Source organism: Ranitomeya imitator, chromosome 1, assembly GCF_032444005.1.
Source record: "Ranitomeya imitator isolate aRanImi1 chromosome 1, aRanImi1.pri, whole genome shotgun sequence".
Taxonomy (NCBI): Eukaryota; Metazoa; Chordata; class Amphibia; order Anura; family Dendrobatidae; genus Ranitomeya; species Ranitomeya imitator.
The window spans coordinates 276,785,445-276,807,779 of NC_091282.1; positions in this window are offsets into that span (position 1 = coordinate 276,785,445).

A 22,335-nucleotide genomic window follows, 5' to 3' on the forward strand; every position below is an offset into this window, starting at 1 on the left:
ACTCCACCCCATAATATTTTACATCAGGTATGGGACCTACATAGTTTTGGTTTTCTCTGGTATTGAAAAAGTGTGGAAAATGTCCTTTGCCTCCTGAAAAGCCCATGGCCTGTGGTAATTTACTGAGTTTCATGGGGATAAAATTTAGAGAGTCTATGAACCTTATTGACAAATCATGTAGCGACACACACAAGAGACGGCCACCTTGGGTTATCAACTGTACTTGTAGTTTTTCAGAAATCAGTTCCTTAACAATAAAGTATGCATCGTATCTTCCACCATTGTGGGCAATAAATGTATGATCTGAAAATTTACCGCTTGTAAAGCGGTGAAAAACAGGTCGGGAAGTATTTTCTAGATGGTTATGCCTATGTTAGCGGCCAGCACATAGCCTTTGAATTTCAGAGGTGTTTTTACCACGGATGCCCCGTGTGCTATAATGAAAATGACACGAATAAGGTCACACGTACGTCCTACGGCCAGTTATATTACACCTTTTTAGCTAAAAAGCGTTACTTACAGTGCTGCGGGTACACAGTAAGACTGATGTGGGAGCATGAGTGGAATGAAATGGTTGAAAATGATTCTAATCTTCAAGCATTTCTCCGCCAGATGGAATTTCCCGTTCCTTTAGACCCCCGTGATGCGCTTTATGGCGGGCGAACTAACGCCATTAAGCTCTATCACCATCTGGAAGAAGGGGAGACTTTACACTACTACGACTTCACCAGTCTGTACCCCTTTGTAAACAAAACTAAAACATACCCTGTAGGCCATCCAGACATCATCTATGACAATTTTGGATTCATTAAAAAATACTTTGGTATTGCTAGAGTCAAGGTCTACCCGCCAAGAGATTTATTTTTTCCAGTTCTACCGGTAAAACTCAACAAAAAATTAATGTTTCCCCTTTGCTACACATGCGCTGCAAATTCCCAGGCAGATATTTGTGCCCACAGTGATGAAGAACGGGCGCTGACAGGCACCTGGTGCACTAAAGAGCTCGAGATGGCTATAGAAAAAGGGTATCGGATCGCCCACATCTATGAAATATGGCATTTTCCTAAAACCACTGATGATCTGTTTGCGCCTTACATTAAATTACATTTTAGGGATAAGCAGGAAGCCTCTGGTTATCCTAGCTGGTGCACTGATGACGCCAAGAAACGGCAGTACATTGACTCTTTTCTTGAAAAAGAAGGTGTCCAATTACGGCCTGAAAATATAGCTGTCAATCCTGCTAAGCGACAGATCTCCAAGCTTTTCTTAAATTCTTTATGGGGAAAGTTTGCTCAGAGATCTAATCTATCATGTACCAGCATTGTTAGGGATCCAGATGAACTTTTTAAGTATTTGTTCCTGCCTTACTATGACATTTCGATGTTACATTTCCTTGATGATGACACTGCAACCATTAACTGGAAATATGCAAAAGGCCACCACACACTCAACAAAAACACAAACATTTTTATAGCATGTTTTACAACAGCGTATGCTCGGTTAGAGCTCTATTCGCTGCTGGACCGGCTGCAGGAGAGGTGCCTTTATCACGACACAGATTCAGTTATTTTTGTACAGAGAGATGGTGAGTGGCAACCGCCTTTAGGCGCTTACCTGGGGGAGCTGACCAGTGAAATACCCGATGGTACACACATCACTGAATTTGTATCTGCGGGTCCCAAAACTTACGGCTACAAACTCAACACCGGTAAAACTGTCTTAAAAGTTAAGGGGATAACACTAAATGTTGGTAACTCTCAATCTATTAATTTCAACAGTCTGAAAGATCTAGTTCTGGACTACCCGCGCAATTCTGCCGCAGAAACTCAGAAACGTATTGTCGTACAGCAGGCGTCCATTGTGAGAAATAAAAAGTACTGGGATATTGAAACAAGGCCATTACGCAAAACACAAAAGTGCGTTTATACAAAGCGGCGACTATTAGACGATTTCACAGCAGTACCTTTTGGATATTAGTCGAGTATTGTGATGGATACGCGTCTGCAGCACCCATTCTCATGCATTCTAGCAGGCCCGTCTAATTCTGGAAAGAGCTATTTTGTAAAACAGCTGCTATATAATATTGAAGCTAATTTTTCTCAGAAACCTGATAATATTGTATGGTTTTATTTGTGTTGGCAAAAACTATATGATGAAATCTCTCTCTCTTTTCCCCACGCCAGATTTGTGGAGGGTCTGCCGAATACATTCGTAGATGACAAATTATTCCCACCGGAGAAGGTGAATTTGGCGATTGTTGATGATCTTATGGAGAGTGCTAGCGAGAATTGTGAGATAGAAAAAGCCTTTACCAAGTATGTGCACCACAGAAATCTCAGCATTTTCTACCTGGTGCAAAACATATTTTGTCAGGGTAAGAAAAGCCGTACGATAAATTTAAACACAAAGTACATGGTGCTTTTTAATAACCCCCGAGATAAATTACAAATTTTAACTCTAGCTCGTCAGATGTATCCCGGAAAAACACGTTTTTTCCTAGAAGCTTTTGAGGATGCCACGCGGGAGCCTTACGGGTATTTGCTTGTAGATTTGAGAGCTAATACGCCTGAGGATCTGCGTTTAAGGACTGGGTTGTTTCCACCCGCGTTGCCCGCTGTCTATGTTCAAAAGAAAAACACTTCTAAAAAGTGAATTTTACCCGGTATCAGACATTCTACACTGTGTGCGTTGTGCTATAAAGATGTCTGAGAGGCTCCGGCGTAACTGGGCTCTCTTAAAAACCCTAGTGAAAGCAACCCCCGCTGTCAGAAAGTCTATTTTGTGCGATGCAAGCGATGATTTAATTACAGCCATAGGCGAGATTGCTTTAAATATCTTAAAAGGCAGGATTCCGCTGAAAGAGCGCCAAAAAGGTATATTAAAGAAGTGGCGTAAAGCTATAAGAACCCTGAGCGACAGATCTCAGCCCATAAAGAAAAAGAAGCGCCTACTAAAACAGGACGGCGGGTTTATCGGACCTCTTTTAGCTTTTGCAATTCCAATAATAACAAGCCTGATCGCCGGAAGATAATGGAGCATGCAGCGAAAATGTATCTAGTCCCCAAACAGGAGCTAGACAAACTAAGACCCGGTACTACAGATAACATACGCGACAGGGTTATTCGACGCCTTGATGGTGAAATTAGCGACATTTTACAGCATCGTGACATTACCGATGATGTGAAAATTAAAATGTATAGCTTTGTGCTACAACGCTGCTTGGTACATACGCGACACAGCTCAAAAGAAGTAACGGCTTTAAATCTCGTTAGCCCTCCTGATCCTGGTCAGCAACAATTGCCAAATACCGACTCTGATAAAAATCATGAGATCACTGAAATTGTCAGCCATATAAACCAAAGATATAAAAAGAACGCTGAATTTTTACTAAACAGGCTGCTGCAGAATAAAAATGTCACAGCATGGAATAATAATGCTGAATTTATTTTCAAAGGATCCGTAATACCAGGGTCTAACTTACTGGATTTGGTACGTAGTACAACACAGAGCCATGCTCTGAACAGTAGAAATTTACCGCCGGGTTGGGATTCATTTATTCAGGCTATGGCCGAGCTAAATATGCCGTCTACAGTTGTGGGTAACCACGCTACTAGGAAGCTTTTAGATTAATTAAAAATTACCAACAGTGAGACACGCTCTGTATCTACACCGCTGAAGTTAGCGGCGGCTCCCCGTACAATTCAATCTTTACATTCCCCGTCATTAGGTACCACACGTGGAACTCTGCTACCTAAAAAAAGGTCTCTACCGATACTGCAAACCATGTGGCTCACGATGTAAAGAATGTACTGGCTAAAATGCAGTACTCGCCTTGTAACGCTATATTAATTATTTTGTAAGAAGTGTAATGATGTATGTTCATCGTACTAGTTAATGTTTTTTACTTTTTATATTCTGTAAGAATTTTTATAGTATTGAAATGTCTTTGAGCTGTTATTTTATTGTGAGAAATAAAATCTTTTTACATTTTACAATAACGTGTCTTTGGTTTTATATTCGTATAAAACACACCGCTTCTTACTTGCGGGTGTTGTAACATTGGGGGCATATTATATATATATATATATATATATACAGGCACAAAAGAGAAAATCTGGTACACTGTGAATAAACACAGCTTACAGAATCAAGGTGACCATCGTTTAGTTAATGCTCAGTAGAGACACAAATAACTTTTCTGAGACAGCGAATACAAAAAACAAATGACCCTCAGATGACATCTACAGGGCCCAAAGAGAAAATCTGTCTTTTCTGTTTGTGTAAATAAGGTGACCATCATTTAGTTAATGGTCAGTATAGACACAAATAACTTTTCTGAGAAAGCAAATACAAAAAACAAATGACCTAGGTGTTATAAACCACTGACCCGCAGATAACCCTACATCACCCTACAGGTACAAACAGAAAATCTGTCTTTTCTGTTTGTGAAAATAAGGTGACCCGCATTTAGTTAATGGTCAGTAGAGACACAAATAACTTTTCTGTTTGTGTAAATAAGGTGACCAGCATTTAGTTAATGGTCAGTAGAGACACAAATAAACAGCTTGGTGTGTTATAAAGCAAAAGTTCTGCACTATATGTGTAAAGCATATTATATATATATATATATATATATATATATATATATATATATATATATATAAAGGACCCCTCACAAATAAACAGCTTGGTGTGTTATAAAACAAAAGTTCTGCACTATATGTGTACACTGTGAATAAAATACAGCTTACAGAATCAAGCTCGAGCTACGTATAAAAATATAAAACAAAATACGAGAATAATATCGAACTGCAGCAAATTAAAGTATATCAAACTATATCAAAAGGGGAAATCAAACAAGGAGGGACAGCTGGATACCAGCCGTCAGAGAAGGGGAGGGGAGGTGTTACACACTTTGATACACTTTGATAGGGGCGGGGCACCTGTCAGATTTGAGTTTGACGAAACCACCTGATTATACACTACTACCCTGCACTGATCTGCGGCGAGCGGGCTTCTCTGGGACTAAGTCCTTATTTGGACACACTGAGCATGCCCAGGGCAAGATCTCCCGTTGGAGATCGAGGGTCACATGCTCAGGTACTGCAGCACATCCCATTGGTCCTTTTGGCAGGTCCTGAAAGGGCAAAACTTCTGTAGCTGTTTCCTGTGCTGCAACGATATAAACTGCGCATGACCGCACGGCCATGCACTAGTATTGTCTTGATATAATGTGTGTGTGTAAATGGATGTATGTCGATGGATGAAAGCTCCTAAGTATCCCTCCCTAGTGTTGTTGACTGCTCGCGGATGATGGTAGCTATCTAGCGCCCGACTAGCCATCTGCACGTTACACACATCACAGCGTCCAGTTGCTGTGTCCGCCAGTACGGCGCCGTGCGCTTCCTCTGCGCTTTCCTTACCCAAGCCTGGGTGGTTAGTAGCGTCCGTCAGTGCGGCACCGCATGCACTCTCGTGCCTTTATATACTATTTTAATAGTTTCCTTACACACCCAGTTGCGGTGTTGTGCCAGCAAGTGGTCTAATCGGACTTCAATCCTGAGTTGGGGTTGTGTTCGCTGACTTCTTGCTCGCGCTCTATGTGCGGTACCGCGGTCCTGTGACGCAACAGGATCGCTTCCTTCACGCAGGGTGAAGTTAACCCGTGCGTGTATACTTATAGTACCGCCATATAGTCTGTCTTACTAGCAGCAGGGTTTTTACCTGCACGGTGGACCTCGGACTGCGAACGCACCTAGTTTCATATCTATACTTGGTGCATTCCGCCAGTCCTTAACAACAGATGAGTGATTAGATAGGAGATTGAACTGACAAAGTCCAGATCAGGGATGTTACCGTCTTTGTGTGTCTCAGAGTTTAAATGTTGTGAGAGGCCACAAGAATTGGCTAGAGATAGAAGCTTGGATGCAGTTGGGTAGGTGGGGCTGTTGAAGTCTCCCAGAATAAGGGTTGTCATTTCTGAGGACATATAGTGTGGCAGCGATTCATAAAAGTGGTCAAGGAAATGGGTGTGTGAGCCTGAGTGGCGGTGTATGACTGCTACTCAGGTGGAGTGTGAACCTCAAAAGAAGAATGGCACCAAATCAACCTGTATTTGTTTATTTGAATAAAAACAGGATTGTTGTTGGCAGCGAGGTGTGTAGAGTTATCGTGGAGTTAGCAGTGATCATACGGTGGTATATGCACATATTCCATGTGTTCTTATCTGGACATTCACTGTTACTTTTCTGAGAACTAAATATTGTGGACAGCCTGCAGCGTCCATGGATAATTCTTTGCCCAATCGTGTCATTGTCTGGACAATATGAGCCAGCTGAGTGCTATTCGCAACAAAGATTACAGCTTTTGTTTCTACATGAATCAATGTTCTGAGATTATTGTATGGCAACTCCAATCTGTTGGCCAGGGAATTGCAGCCTTTCTGCCTTGTCAATACAGCTGGTTTCCGTTAGTTGTTGGTAGTCGCATTCCCCAGTACCAGTTGCCCACTCACCACTACTTCTCTAAGAAGATGTGCCTGCGCTACAGGAACAAGTAACAGACAACATCACCCGTTCCCTGAAAAATTCTATGTCTGCCAGGGTGCATTTCAACAATGACACCTGGATGAGCAAGCATGGACAGGCGAGTTACTTCTCGATGACTGAGAACTGGGTGACTCTGTTGGCTGTGTGGCAGTCAGAGAAGAGGCTGCTCCACAAGTCTTGCAATCTCCAAGGCTTGCAGGGCACTTGGGGATGGATAAATAAACCGCCAAACCATGGAAAACTAAACTAATAGACAGCAGGGGTTGGAGAACTAAACTGCTAAACAGCTTGGGTTGAAGAACTAAACTACTACACACCAGGGGATGGAGAACTAAAGCAGCAGACATCAAGGTGTCACTAGACACCAAGTCCTGGAATCCCCAGGGCTTGCAGAACAAACCTCTGCATGTAACAATTCCTCTAGTGTTCTGTCTCCCCCACCTCCTCTAGGGTCTTCACCTGCACCCTCAACCTCGAGGGAGCCATGAAGCAAGCAGGAGGGCGGCATCCCAAGAAGATGGGAGGCGCTGTACCATGACCTGTGACACCCTTCGGACTGGACCTCCCCAAGGTAAGTATGATAAGTTATTTTTCTTCTCTTTCAGGGGCTTAACTACAGAATTATAGAATGCTGTAGATAAACCCTGAAAGGTTAAGGCTGTATCTTATATCGGCCAAACTTGGTGGCAGGTTCCCTTTAAATTAATATGCCTTGGAGATCACAGTCATACAGATCAACAGTTGTGGACAGCTGTCTATGCCGAGTTTGAGCAATGGATGTCTACACTCAACCTGGAGCCACGGACTACCATGTTTTTGGGTCCGGTTTGGCGAACACACAGTGAACAGAAGTGTTCATTCTGCATAGAACTCTATTGCAAAAGCAGGCAGACACACAGACACATACGTTAACACATGCGTTAATGCGATGGCAAAAACACAAGACAATTTGGACTCATTTTTAGTGCATCCATTTAACGGATCCATTAAACGGATTGCCCTTACGTAATGTGGACCTAGCCTAAGCAGCTACCTTGGTGTTCACTGGAGCCTCTGATGGTAAGGTCAGGCTTGTGCAGCAGGTAGCTGCCAGGTACCACTCCAGGGTGGTGTCTGGCTGTGGCAGCTGATCCCACTGAGGGACAAAACACTTGTGACAGGTGCGAGCTAGTACAGATGGGAATGACTGGCACTCTGGCGGGTACGGCTGGCACTCTTGGCGGGCAGGTGGGCACGACTGGCACTCTTAGCAGGCAGGCAGGCATGGCTGGCACTCTTAGCAGGCAGCTGGACATGGCTGGCACTCTTGACAGGCAGGTGGGCGGGCAAGGCTAGCGAGACTGGAACTGGTTCGGGTAAGACAGGAACATAGGCAGCTACAAGAAGGGAACAGATAGGAAACAGTTCAGACTGGAGGGACAGGAACTGTTAGGAACCAGCTCAGACTGTAAAGACAGGAACTGCTTCAGGAGACATGGGAACACAGGCAGAAATGAGTAGTAGAAGGGAGCAGGTAGGAGCCAGTACAGACTGGAGGGACAAGGACACACAGGGCATGGAGCGGGAGCCGAGCAAAGCTGCATGATGCGGAGAGCAGGACAGAGCTGCAGGAGGCAAAACAGGAGTAGAGCAGAACTGCAGAAGGCAGAGCAAAGAGCAGAACTGCAGGAGGCGGGGCAAAGAGCAGAACCACCGGAGATGGAGCAAAAAGCAGAACCGCAGGAGGCGGAGCAAAGAGCAGAACCACAGGAGGCGAAGCAAAAAGCAGAACCACATGAGGAAGAGCAAAGAGCAGAACCGCATGGGGTGGAGCCAAAAAGCAGAACTGCACAAGGCAGAGCAAAGAGCAGAACCGCAGGAAGCGGAGCAAAGAGCAGAACCGCAGGAGGCAGAGCAAAGAGCAGAACCGCAGGAGGCACAGCAAAAGAGCAGAGCTGCAGGAGGCAGAGCAAAGAGCAGAGCCACTGGAGGCAGAGGAAAGAGCAGAAGAAATGAACACAAGGAAACACAAAGCAGAATAGGAAAGGCTACAGACAGGGATACAAACAGACACAGGTATAGGACTAAGTTCAGACAGGGTCAGGAATGGGACAAGGCACAGAAACAAGGACTCAGACCAGGGTACAAAGCCCCCTGGGTGGCTGCATCAAGAGACACAGGACACAGGTACAGGCCACAGTACGAAGCCCCCCTGGGTGACTGACACAAGAGATAAAGCAAGACAAGACCTGGCAACTCGATAGCCAAAGACAGACTGACAGAGTTCATTGCTCAGGCATCCTCCTAGGGGTAGAAATTCCTTAAGTACCTGATGCCTCTTGGCAATTGGCATCGGACACCTTAGGAAGGTGGACACAGTCTGCATAAGAAACAGGAAAGTGCCACCGCCCTAAGCATACAGCCAGGAAGTATGCAGCAAGGACATGAGACCCAGAGCATGGAGCCGGTAGAGTACAGAACTCACAGCATGGCCCGACGTGGTAAGTAAGATGGGAGATGGGAAGCCATGCAGTGATGCCGGTAGGGATGTTACAATATCTCTGAAAAAAAGACTTTCCCTGATCATAACTTTAGAGCATATTATCACTTAAAAATATTGGTATGAAAAGTATACCATACTTTTGATAGATTCTAGATTGATTCTAAAAAGTAGAGGTTTTGCAAACATTTTGACCATCACACTATACAAAACGAAATATATACAAAATTAAAATCAGCAGTTTTGCATAGAACTGCGGGTATTTCTATTATATAGGGATTAAAACCACAGTTGTCATTATACACCAAAAGAAGAATATTCCAATAGAATTACTTGCAGTTCTATGCAAAACTACAGATGATTTTACATATATTTCCTTTTTCATGGTGTGAGGGTTATTTTTAGCAGATAATGCTTTTCTCCAGCCAAAATGTTAGTTACCATCATTTTCATTTTTATTTCATAAATCAATAGAACTAGTGAAAATAAAGAACTTTTATAAAATCTTATAAGAAAAATGGGTATCTTTTAATTCCTGGAATCAACTTTCTATCTCAACTCATGGATAAAATATGTAATACAGATTTTCACATTACTGAGATAGGAGGTGACATTTGGCGCTTTTACAATTCTATAGAGAAGGGAGAAAGAGGAGGAGGAGGACATATGAGCTGGCGATGGACACAGACATTCTACTGCAAGTTCCATACAACTTTATGAGCACTAATTGTCAAATACTATCTCAATAATTGAAACATCTGTATTCACTGAAGACAGATTTTAAGAATGAATTGGGAATTTTGTGAAAGCATGATCAGTCCAGGAGGAGAAAAAAGCAGATTTCTCTAATAGGATATAACAATATTTTTTAATTTTCATGTGTACTACTGAGTAATGAATATAATGTAACTTATGGTTACTTTTCAATTAAAATGTTAGTATGAATATATAACCGTAATCAAGCATTACAATTTCACTGGCCAAATGTATTAAAATTATTTTAGGATGAGCAATGAATATAATGCACAAAGTGGAAATCATTTAGTTGTCTGATTATGGATTTTAGAGTACTATGTTATGGACAGAAAAATGATACCAAACTGCAGGGCTCAGCTGTGAGGTCTGATTAATAATGCTATCTAAAATTGCTCACATTTATCTATTTCGTAACTTTAAGAGCTGCTTCTCTGCATGACCCTGTAAAATTGCTAAGCTAATCAATACTTGGAACAGGTTTGGATCTTATAATCAGAAATCAGTAAGGGTATCCGAAGTAAAGTGTAAAGCATTAATGAGAGGTGTGCACATTAATCTATACTTGTCACGTCTATACACACTATTAAAAGCTCCCAGAGGAAGCCCACACGAAACGCGCGTTGGGGCTGCACTTCGAGGTCACCACAGTGGAGATTATGGGTAAGAGTTCTAGTTGGCACTGTCAGCAATGGGTAGCGCTTCTTAAAGTGATATACACCTAATATTTATACCTGCTTGATTTTGCCTGGTTAGATTGTCACACCGCTCTCTTTCTTATACCTTTTCTTTTTTTCATTACGGCTTTTTACATTTTTCTTAAAATTTTGATTGCATTTTATATTTTATGACTGCAATGGATTTATATTTATGAGCAATATGATTCTATCTGCCAGTATGCGGGACATTTTCCATTTAATTGCCCTGCTGTTCATGTGTCCATTGTTGCCTTTCCATCCACTTATCGTTGTGGGGGACCTTGATGCTACACCTGTGAGATCATTTATTCCACTTTTGTCTGTGTTTACTTTTTATGGTTATTTTGTCTTGCTTAATGAGATCTTTGGATAAATTATGATTATGATTTTATGAGGACTTTTTGTGCTCTTTTTTACTCTTTTGTATTGAATGTCTTTTTGAGAGTGTCCTATGCTATGTTAGCACCTCTACCACTTAGGCTAAGAGGGATACTGAATAAGGAGATGTGTTTTGTTCTGAAGGTGTTGTGTCTGTTTACTATTAAAAGTGCTGATTATGCTGCAGGTTAGGAAGTCATCTCTTATTATTTAAACATTAATCAGAATGGATTACTCTTCATCTGGCTCTCTGCATTCTATTGTCTTCAACTCTGCATCAACTATATAGTGGGAGCAACTTCTGTGTTTTTTTTATTGTGGGAGGGGTTGGAGTGGAAAGTTTTTCTTGAAAATGTTGTTCCATTTGACGGCTACTTCCAGGACCAGACCAAAATTCAGCCTTGGCATTTACAAGCACACATGCTAAATTCTGTAATTATACTTTTCTAGACAGGGAAATTACAGGTAAGTAGCACAGTAAAAATAAAGTGTAATGCTGACCTGTATAGCGAGCCTTGGCCCAACCGACAATAGCCAGAATGGGCAGATGGCCAGTCCGACCTTCAAAATGTCTATATGTATAGTAGAGGGGTTTGCCCTGTTCATGACTCAACATGTCATCATGATATACCGTGCCACCATAGTTGGCAGAAAAAATGATAGTTTATTAGCTGTCAGATAACGGGGTAGGTGTCAACATCAGTAAATACCTGAAACTGACATGGGTGTGTGCAATGTGACTTTGAAAAACTATGCCTCAATGCTGATAGGTGGGATATATAGATCAGGATTAAGGTGTGTGGTTTGGTGCTCCATGCTGTTGATGCTCATGTGCTATCTGGAAGACTTGCGATCTACTCATATAATTGGTAGGTCTTGGCTTTTGCCGCGCTTAGTAACCTGATGTTTACCCTGGTTACCAGCATAAAAGTAAAAAAAAAAAACACTACATATTTACCTACCGCTGTCTGTCCCCGGTGCTCAGCTTCTCTGCACTCCTCCTGCACTGGCTGTGAGCGTCGGTCAGCCGGAAAGCAGAGCGGTGACGTCACCGCTCTGCTTTCCGGCCGCTGTGCTCACAGTCAGTGCAGGAGGAGTGCAGAGAAGCAGAGCGCCGGGGACAGACAGCGGTAGGTAAGTATGTAGTGTTTGTTTTTTTTACTTTTACGCTGGTAACAAGGGTAAACATCGGGTTACTAAGCGCGGTCCTGCACTTAGTAACCCGATGTTTACCCTGGTTACCAGTGAAGACATCGCTGGATCGGTGTCACACACGCCCGGGGCCCTCAAGATCGTTGGTCGCTGGAGAGCTGTCTGTGTGACAGCTCTCCAGCGACCAAACAGCGACGCTGCAGCGATTGACATCGTTGTCGGTATCGCTGCAGCGTCGCTGAGTGTGAAGGTACCTTTAGATAGTCTATTTGTGCAAATGAACCTCTTTCATAGCTCTGTACTAATTGTCATTGAAGTGAAATAGGCAGATGTTTCAGAGGGTGGTCCTGCATTACAGTAGGTTTAGTATAGTAGAGGTTGGATGAAAATAGAGCTCTGAAGAAAATAGCTGAGTGTAGTTACTCTCCTCCTGTTTGATAACCCCTTAACCCCCGGAGGTATTTTTGTTTTGTGTTTTCCTTTTACGCTCCCCTTCTTCCCAGAGCCATAACTTTTTTATTTTTCCATCAATATGGCCATATGAGTGCTTCTTTTTTGCAGGACAAGTTGCACTTTTGAACTATACCATTGGTTTTACCATGTCTTATACTAGGAAACAGGAAAAAAATATCACAAGCGGTGAAATTGCAAAAAACGTGCAATCCCACACTTGTTTTTTGTTTGGCATTTTTACTAGGTTCACTAAATGCTAAAACTGGCCTTCTATTATGATTCTCCAGGTCATTACGAGTTCATAGACACCAATCATGTCTAGGTTCTTTTTTATCTAAGTGGTAAAAAAAAAAATACAAATCTTTGTTGAAAAAAAAGTGCCATTTTCCGATATCCATAGCGTCTCCATTTTTCATGATATCAGGTTGGGTGAGGGGATATTTTTTGCATGCCGAGCTGGCATTTTTAATGACACCATTTTGGTGCAGATATGATCTTTTGATCGCCGGTTATTGCATTTTAATGCACCAAAAACGTAATTCTGTAATTTTTACTTTTTTTCTCACTACGCCGTTTAGTGGTCAGGTTAATCCTTTTTTTTTTTTTGATAGCTCAGATGACTCTAAATGTGCCGATACCAAATATGTGTATGTTTCATTTTTTTAAGATCAGATCACCTATATGTATTACTGATTTACTCACTTGCTATGAGCAAGCCAGCAGTGACAACGATAGAGGTCTCCAGGAGACCTCTGGTTTCATGCCAACCCACCAGTGACCCACAATCACGTGACGGGGTCACCGGTGGGTGGATATCCGGCGCGATTGCCGGAAACGCTTGTTAAATGCCTCTGTCAGTGTTTAACAGTGGCATTTAACAGGTTAATCACCATGAGTGGATTGCGATTCCACTTGCCGTTGTGTCGGGCGCATGTCAGCTGTTCAAAACAGTGCCGGAGCCCACATCAAAGGGAGGGAGTCCAACATCGGTGTACTATTACACCTGATGTCGGAAAGGGGTTAATAAGGTGTTCATATTATGTCAACATTCATTTGTGGTTTCAGTGAAGCGGATAGCAACTTTCCAAAGTTATAATTGTTGCATGGTGGTGAGAAAACACTAAAAATAACCTGTCAGCAGAGTTTTGCTAAGTAAAGTTATGGCCTTAGTGGCGCTGTAATTCTGATTACATTAAGTACTGATTAAATTGATACCTATTGTGAAGAAATCCATTTTGTAGGTGTTCTTTAATCAGCGTTTGAAGTTTTCTTGCAATGATAGGGTCTCTTCTTCCTGATCGGGTCCCTCCTTCTGCCTCTTGTGTTTGAGTGACAGTGCACTGATCCACCAGTAACCTGCCTCTTATTTCAAATATTGCATAGTGGTCTCCAATAAAACAGAAGGTCTCCAAGAAAATGTCACCATCGGTGGTGCATGCGGAGTTGCCTCTAAAAGTTTTTGCTACAGAAAGAGAGAAATGGCTTTCAAGCAGGAATTGATGGAAACAAAGAATGCCAGATGTACCACATTGACTAGGTTCATTGGGTTTTTGTCAGGATGTCTGTCATTTTATTTGCCAAAATGGAGCAGCATGCTGGGCTTTCTCTTTCACTTCCAATCTTATTGACATACCTGACACAAAGTCTCCTAAATGGGGCTCAATGCATTCTTGGACACAAGTGGATTCGAAAGGAGTAGTATTCTAGTATAGTTCAGTTCTTTAGAGTACAGTATACTGTGCAATTTATTGAGTCTGCCCTTATAAAGACAGCAATGAAAATATATAAATGGGTTGTTCCTCCATTTGTTTTCGATTGACATAAAAATCTATTGCATAACCTCTTTCTTTGTGGAACTGCAGGATGTGAGTTGTGGTATCCCAACTGCAAAGAAATTCATGACATGTCTTAGCTTCAACAGTGCGCTGTTGAGCTGTCCTCTCTTTCATTTCCACTTGGCTAATTCTCTTCTAAGGCTTTTGTATAGATTGTTACCCTGTCATTTTCTAGCAACTCCTGCTTCTTTCATTCTGTTCTGTGCTCTCAGTGGTGCTGTATGATAGAAAAAAACATCGAACAAAAGTTGAAAATAAGGCTAGGTACAAAAGAAAATGAATGACTGAACATAAATGAACAAGTAAAAAAAAAGAATGTTGTCTAGTAAATAGCAAAATAGAGAATTACACATTGAAATGCTAGCTATACAAAGACTATAATGTGATATAATAAATGTAGCACAAATAAAAAAATATTAAACATTATAAACCTCTTTACTAAAAACATATGCAACATATTCATTGCACATTACTACTGAAAACATACACTGCCAAAATTGTTGAAAGGGTGGTTAGAAAATGAATGACAAAGGTTGGCTCTTAGTCATTATCTTGCATGAAGTAGCATTGCTTAGTTATAGTAAAGGTAATGTTTAACAATTATCTTTTATGTCAAAATCAAAGCAATTTCCCTTTATTTTCAAATATGTGTATTGATTTATGTTATAATAGGAAAGGTAAGGTGAAAATGAGGAAACATATGAGAAAAAACTGGCAAATTAGAGAGGGGGATATATGGGGAAATAGTACAGAAAGTAGTATACAGTTGTGGCCACAAGAATTGACACCCCTGCAATTCTGTCAGATAATACTCAGTTTCTTCCTGAAAATGATTGCAATCACAAATTCTTTGGTATTATTATCTTCATTTAATTTGTCTCAAATGAAAAAACACAAAAGAGAATGAAGCAAAAAGCAAAACATTGATCATTTCACACAAAACTCCAAAAATGGGCCAGACAAAAGTATTGGCACCCTCAGCCTAATACTTGGTTGCACAACCTTTAGCCAAAATAACTGCGACCAACCGCTTCTGGTAACCATCAATGAGTTTCTTACAATGCTCTGCTGGAATTTTAGACCATTCTTCTTTGGCAAACTGCTCCAGGTCCCTGATATTTGAAGGGTGCCTTCTCCAAACTGCCATTTTTAGATCTCTCCACAGTTGTTCTATGGGATTCAGGTCTGGACTCATTGCTGGCCACCTTTGAAGTCTCCAGTGCTTTTCCTCAAACCATTTTGTAGTGCTTTTTGAAGTGTGTTTTGGGTCATTGTCTTGCTGGAAGACCCTTGACCTCTGAGGGAGACCTAGCTTTCTCACACTGGGCCCTACATTATGCTGCAAAATTTGTTGGTAGTCTTCAGACTTCATAATACCATGCACACGGTCAAGCAGTCCAGTGCCAGAGGCAGCAAAGCAACCCCAAAACATCAGGGAACCTCCGCCATGTTTGACTGTAGGGACCGTGTTCTTTTCTTTGAATGCCTCTTTTTTTCTCCTGTAATCTCTATGTTGATGTATTTGCCCAAAAAGCTCTACTTTTGCCTCATCTGACCAGAGAACATTCTTCCAAAACGTTTTAGGCTTTTTCAGGTAAGTTTTGGCACACTCCAGCCTGGCTTTTTTATGTCTTGGGGTAAGAAGTGGGGTCTTCCTGGGTCTCTTACCATACAGTCCCTTTTCATTCAGACACCGACGGATAGTACGGGTTGACACTGTTGTACCCTCGGACTGCAGGGCAGCTTGAACTTGTTTGGATGTTAGTCGAGGTTCTTTATCCACTATCCGCACAATCTTGCATTGAAATCTCTGTCATATTTTCTTTTCTGTCCACATCTAGGGAGGTTAGCCACAGTGCCATGGGCTTTAAACTTCTTGATGACACTGGGCACGGTAGACACAGAAACATTTAGGTCTTTGGAGAAGGACTTGCAGCCTTGAGATTGCTCATGCTTCCTCACAATTTGGTTTCTCAAGTCCTCAGACAGTTCTTTGGTCCTCTTTCTTTTCGCCATGCTCAATGTGGTACACACAAGGAAACAGGACAGAGGTTGAGTCAACTTTAATCCATGTCAACTGGCTGCAAGTGTGATTTAGTTATTGCCAACACCTGTTAGGTGCCACAGGTAAGTTACAGGTGCTGTTAATTACACAAATTAGAGAAGCATCACATGATTTTTTCGAACAGTGCCAATACTTTTGCCCACCCCCTTTTTTATGTTTGGTGTGGAATTATATCCAATTTGGCTTTAGGACAATTCTTTTTGTGTTTTTTCATTTAAGACAAATTAAATGAAGATAATAATAACAAAGAATTTGTGATTGCAATCATTTTCAGGAAGAAACTGATTATTATCTGACAGAATTGCAGGGGTGTCAATACTTTTGGCCACAACTGTACATAACAATACTACTCCCACTAGTGGAATGGTAGTGACGGCTTACCTATATATGATGAAAGATGTGGCGTGCGGTGTACTGCTGGAGAATTTCATCATATATAGGTAAGCCGTCAGCTATCGGTCTTTTTTAGGTGTTAGCTGTACCCACCGTTGTGCGGGTAGCCTGCTGTAGTCTAGTTCTATGATCTTTTCACTACCATTCCACTAGTGGGAGTAGTATTGTTATTTTTAGGGACATTCATCTCTGGGGTTATTACATTGTATTTGTCCTGTATTGTTTCTTTGCCTGTCCTCAAGCGCGGTTTCTATTTTTATCCTATTGAGCTTTGTGTACATGGGTGGGCACTACCCTGTTTCATTCCAGCAGCTGAGGAGGTCTGACCTTCAGGGTGAGCGCCAGTGTTATCTTAGTATTTGTACATAAATTGAATCAATCAGCATAAGAAACATTTTTTAAACAATCTGATTATATAATTACCATTAAACCAGTTTAATAAGTTTTAATCAATGGACTAATTTATACTTAATAGTAAACTTATTAATCCATGAATTCCACCTTAACAAATATCTCTTAGTTTGTGTATACTTTATTGCAAAATTGTATTGCAATTTTTCTTTGTGCTGAATTAGGAAGAAAATCTTTAAAAGACAAAGCAGTCTCAACATCTATAGATAATTGAGAGATAATTATTGTAAAGCATAGGTTTCATTATTTTGTATCTTCTTTTAATTTGATTTTTTATTTTAGTTTTCAATATTTAGTGTATTCTATGTTACATACATTTTCCAGTACTGAGATTCATGCAAATATATTTGCCGCAAATCAAATAATATGGTATTTGGCAAGACGATAAATTTGAATTTCAAAAGATCTGTTTATCTCTAGACCCATTGTCTTGTTGATCAGACATTTAATAACACAGGACACTGAAGTAAGAAGTTGTCTTATAATGTTGCAACTATGTGATCTGTTTGCAGACTAATGTCACACAGTGCCTTCATTATAGGAAAATGTGATGTTAGCATCGAAAAAACAATAATACATACAGTATTAGGTATGGATTCTTCTAAATGCAAATGAAATATATGATGTATAATACTATTAGAGAAATTAAAATATGAATCCTCATTTTTACCCTAAAACCCCAAAAAGAAATATTACCATAGTCAAGTATTGATGTAACCCTTTCGAACACCCAGGAATGTTTAATTATATATTTTTTTTGTTTTTCTATTGTCATAACACTTGGTGTATCCAAGAGTAAGGTTTGTCCTAAGGAAAGGTAGTTGTTCTGCTACAGTAATTTTTTCTTGAAGGTTAACAAATCAAGGTGTGCCATACAAACTGAGCAAAGATGATGCTTGAAAATATGGATTGAAGTCACAAAGCTACAATCTTTGACATTCTTCTCATCCTCAGACTCAAACCTCCAGCTTGACCTCTACTCAGTGGACCACACTGAATATTTTAGTACAAAATCCAAATGACACCAGAACAGCGTATTTTCTCTCATCAGAGAGAATAAGATTTGTTTGAGTGTGATCCAATAAGAATGTCTAAGTGTCCTAGGTACAAGAGATTGGTTAAAACTTTAATTATTCATTCCATCAAATTAAAAGACCCTTGTTGTCAACCCCCAGGATTCATGACATTTGCCTTGACAACTGAGGAACAAGCAAGATGTACAGTGGGGCAAAAAAGTATTTAGTCAGTCAGCAATAGTGCAAGTTCCACCACTTAAAAAGATGAGAGGCGTCTGTAATTTACATCATAGGTAGACCTCAACTATGGGAGACAAACTGAGAAAAAAAAATCCAGAAAATCACATTGTCTGTTTTTTTTATCATTTTATTTGCATATTATGGTGGAAAATAAGTATTTGGTCAGAAACAAAATTTCATCTCAATACTTTGTAATATATCCTTTGTTGGCAATGACAGAGGTCAAACGTTTTCTGTAAGTCTTCACAAGGTTGCTACACACTGTTGTTGGTATGTTGGCCCATTCCTCCATGCAGATCTCCTCTAGAGCAGTGATGTTTTTGACTTTTCGCTTGGCAACACGGATTTTCAACTCCCTCCAAAGGTTTTCTATAGGGTTGAGATCTGGAGACTGGCTAGGCCACTCCAGAACCTTGAAATGCTTCTTACGAAGCCACTCCTTCGTTGCCCTGGCGGTGTGCTTTGGATCATTGTCATGTTGAAAGACCCAGCCACGTTTCATCTTCAATGCCCTTGCTGATGGAAGGAGGTTTGCACTCAAAATCTCACGATACATGGCCCCATTCATTCTTTCATGTACCTGGATCAGTCGTCCTGGCCCCTTTGCAGAGAAACAGCCCCAAAGCATGATGTTTCCACCACCATGCTTTACAGTAGGTATGGTGTTTGATGGATGCAACTCAGTATTCTTTTTCCTCCAAACACGACAAGTTGTGTTTCTACCAAACAGTTCCAGTTTGGTTTCATCAGACCATAGGACATTCTCCCCAAACTCCTCTGGATCATCCAAATGCTCTCTAGCAAACTTCAGACGGGCCCGGACATGTACTGGCTTAAGCAGTGGGACACGTCTGGCACTGCAGGATCTGAGTCCATGGTGGCGTAGTGTGTTACTTATGGTAGGCCTTGTTACATTGGTCCCAGCTCTCTGCAGTTCATTCACTAGGTCCCCCGCGTGGTTCTGGGATTTTTGCTCACCGTTCTTGTGATCATTCTGACCCCACGGGGTGGGATTTTGCATGGAGCCCCAGATCGAGGGAGATTATCAGTGGTCTTGTATGTCTTCCATTTTCTAATTATTGCTCCCACTGTTGATTTTTTCACTCCAAGCTGGTTGGCTATTGCAGATTCAGTCTTCCCAGCCTGGTGCAGAGCTACAATTTTGTTTCTGGTGTCCTTTGACAGCTCTTTGGTCTTCACCATAGTGGAGTTTGGAGTCAGACTGTTTGAGGGTGTGCACAGGTGTCTTTTTATACTGATAACAAGTTTAAACAGGTGCCATTACTACAGGTAATGAGTGGAGGAAAGAGGAGACTCTTAAAGAAGAAGTTACAGGTCTGTGAGAGCCAGAAATCTTGATTGTTTGTTTCCGACCAAATACTTATTTTCCACCATAATATGCAAATAAAATGATAAAAAAACAGACAATGTGATTTTCTGGATTTTTTTTTCTCAGTTTGTCTCCCATAGTTGAGGTCTACCTATGATGTAAATTACAGACGCCTCTCATCTTTTTAAGTGGTGGAACTTGCACTATTGCTGACTGACTAAATAATTTTTTGCCCCACTGTAGCTAGAGGTGGAACTTGTAGACCACAGTGTTAAAATAGCTGCCATGTGTGCTGGACTGATTGTCTGGAACTATAGCTTTTTATTATTGTCTTGCTTTACAAAAACTGCATGGCCAAAATATCACAATAATGGCTTTCCTGCTATTTTTGTCATTTAATCTGATGAAGTGAGTATAAAGATAAAGTTTTAACCTATCTCTTGTGCGTTGGACTTTTAGACGTTGCTTCTCTGGCTAGGTGGAAGGTCGAGCCAAGTTTACACAAGTTTTCCTTGAAGTGCATGGGTATTTTCTCAGAAATCCATTAAGATCCTCAGCAGAGATACACAAAAACAGAGGAATGTTTTAGCGTTTCAAGAACAGAAGCTAAAAATGTATTTACAGACAAAATCTTGATATAAATAATAGGTAATCTTTTGATGACACATTCTCTTTGACAATGAATTACAGACAAAATTGCAATCATCAATCCTCTACAAATAATTCCCTCTTTTAATGTCTATTTCCTGGATACATGAAACATCAGCATTATGCACACGTGCGGTCTGTTGCAATATTGCAAACATGTTTTTAATTTTACTGTTATCATCTAATAAATAGCAACAACTACTTTTTTTTTAAAATAACAGGGAATACTCTCTTCATATTGTATTGTGTTGCATCAGGATCATAACTATTCTCAGGTTTTATTGGTCAATAAACTTCGGCACTCAAAGAATATGATCCGTGTGGGATAATTTAATCAGAAAGACCCCAAAATGGAATAAAGTTCATCCAAAAGAAAAACAGATAATATTCATTCGAAGTTTCAGCCTTGCAAGGCCTTTTTTTTAAAGAAATATCTATGTACATAATAGACACAGAAATTTGACACTCATTAACATAATAGATCATATGGATAAATAAAAATTATAAACATAAACACTATAGTTATGCTTTTAGTGTCTCGAACCTAAAAAATCTACTATATAAAGCTGAATGTGTGTGTATGTGTGTGTGTGTGTGTGTGTGTGTGTGTGTGTGTGTGTGTGTATGTATGTGTGTATGTCCGGGATTGGAATCTGTACCGTCGCAGCTACAGCCACAAAATTTTGCACAGTCACACGTCTGGACCCCGAGAGCGTCATAGGCTATATTGTGAGGTGAAATTTTAACCCCGCGCGTTCCAATTCACCAAACAATTTTGCCCCTATCTACATAATGGGGAAAAAAGTGAAAGGAAAAGTGTTGGAAGCGTCGCAGCTACAGCAACAAAATTTTGCACAGTCACACGTCTGGACCCTGAGAGCATCATAGGCTACGCTGTGAGGTGAAATATTAACCCCGCGCTTTCCAATTCACCAAACAATTTTGCCCCTATCTACATAATGGGGAAAAAAGTGAAAGGAAAAGTGTTGGAAGCGTCGCAGCTACAGCAACAAAATTTTGTACAGTCACACGTCTGGACCCCGAGAGCGTCATAGGCTATGTTGTGAGGTGAAATTTTAACCCCGCGCTTTCCAATTCACCAAACAATTTTGCCCCTATCTACATAATGGGAAAAAATGAAAGGAAAAGTGTTGGAGGCAAATTGACAGCTGCCAGATGTGAATAAGGGGGACTTAAAGAATGAGAGCGATGGTGCCAAAGAGTATATACCGTACAGTTGCTAAGGTGGGGCCTCGACATGGGATACTCACCACACACGGGGATATGAACACACACAAAATGCGCCACACACTACCACGTGCTTGAACACATATTACCCTCAGCACACATTTCACCACAAATACACTAACCTCGCCACATAAAAGTCAAAACACAAAAGTCGCCACTCAAAACTCGCCACGCGCAGAACTCGCCACATGCAAAAACTAGGCTCTTGCCAAACTCGCCACAAGTGCAAAATTCTCCTCATGAAAAACTCGCCACATGCAAAACTTGCACACGCGGAAAAATTGCCACATGCACAAAAGTTGCAACACATGCAAAAGTTGCCTCACAAAAAACTTGCACATACTCAAAAGGCACCACACATAATACTCGCAACGCGCAAAACTCGCCATGCGCAAAACTTGCTGCACACAACTTGCTACACTAACCTGTCACATGGAACTCGACACACAAAAACTTGCTACACGCATGTTGCTACACAAAACTCATCTCACAAAAGTCGCTACATGCATGTCACCACACGCAACTCAACACACACAACTTGACAAACGAAACTCGCCCTAAAACACACACAAGTCTGGTATTATCCTTCAAAAATAAAAATCTGATTAATAAGAAGAAACTACAACAATTGCACCATATAGGAAATACGGCAGCTGTCAGTCACATGACCTGTCTATTATGTGTATGT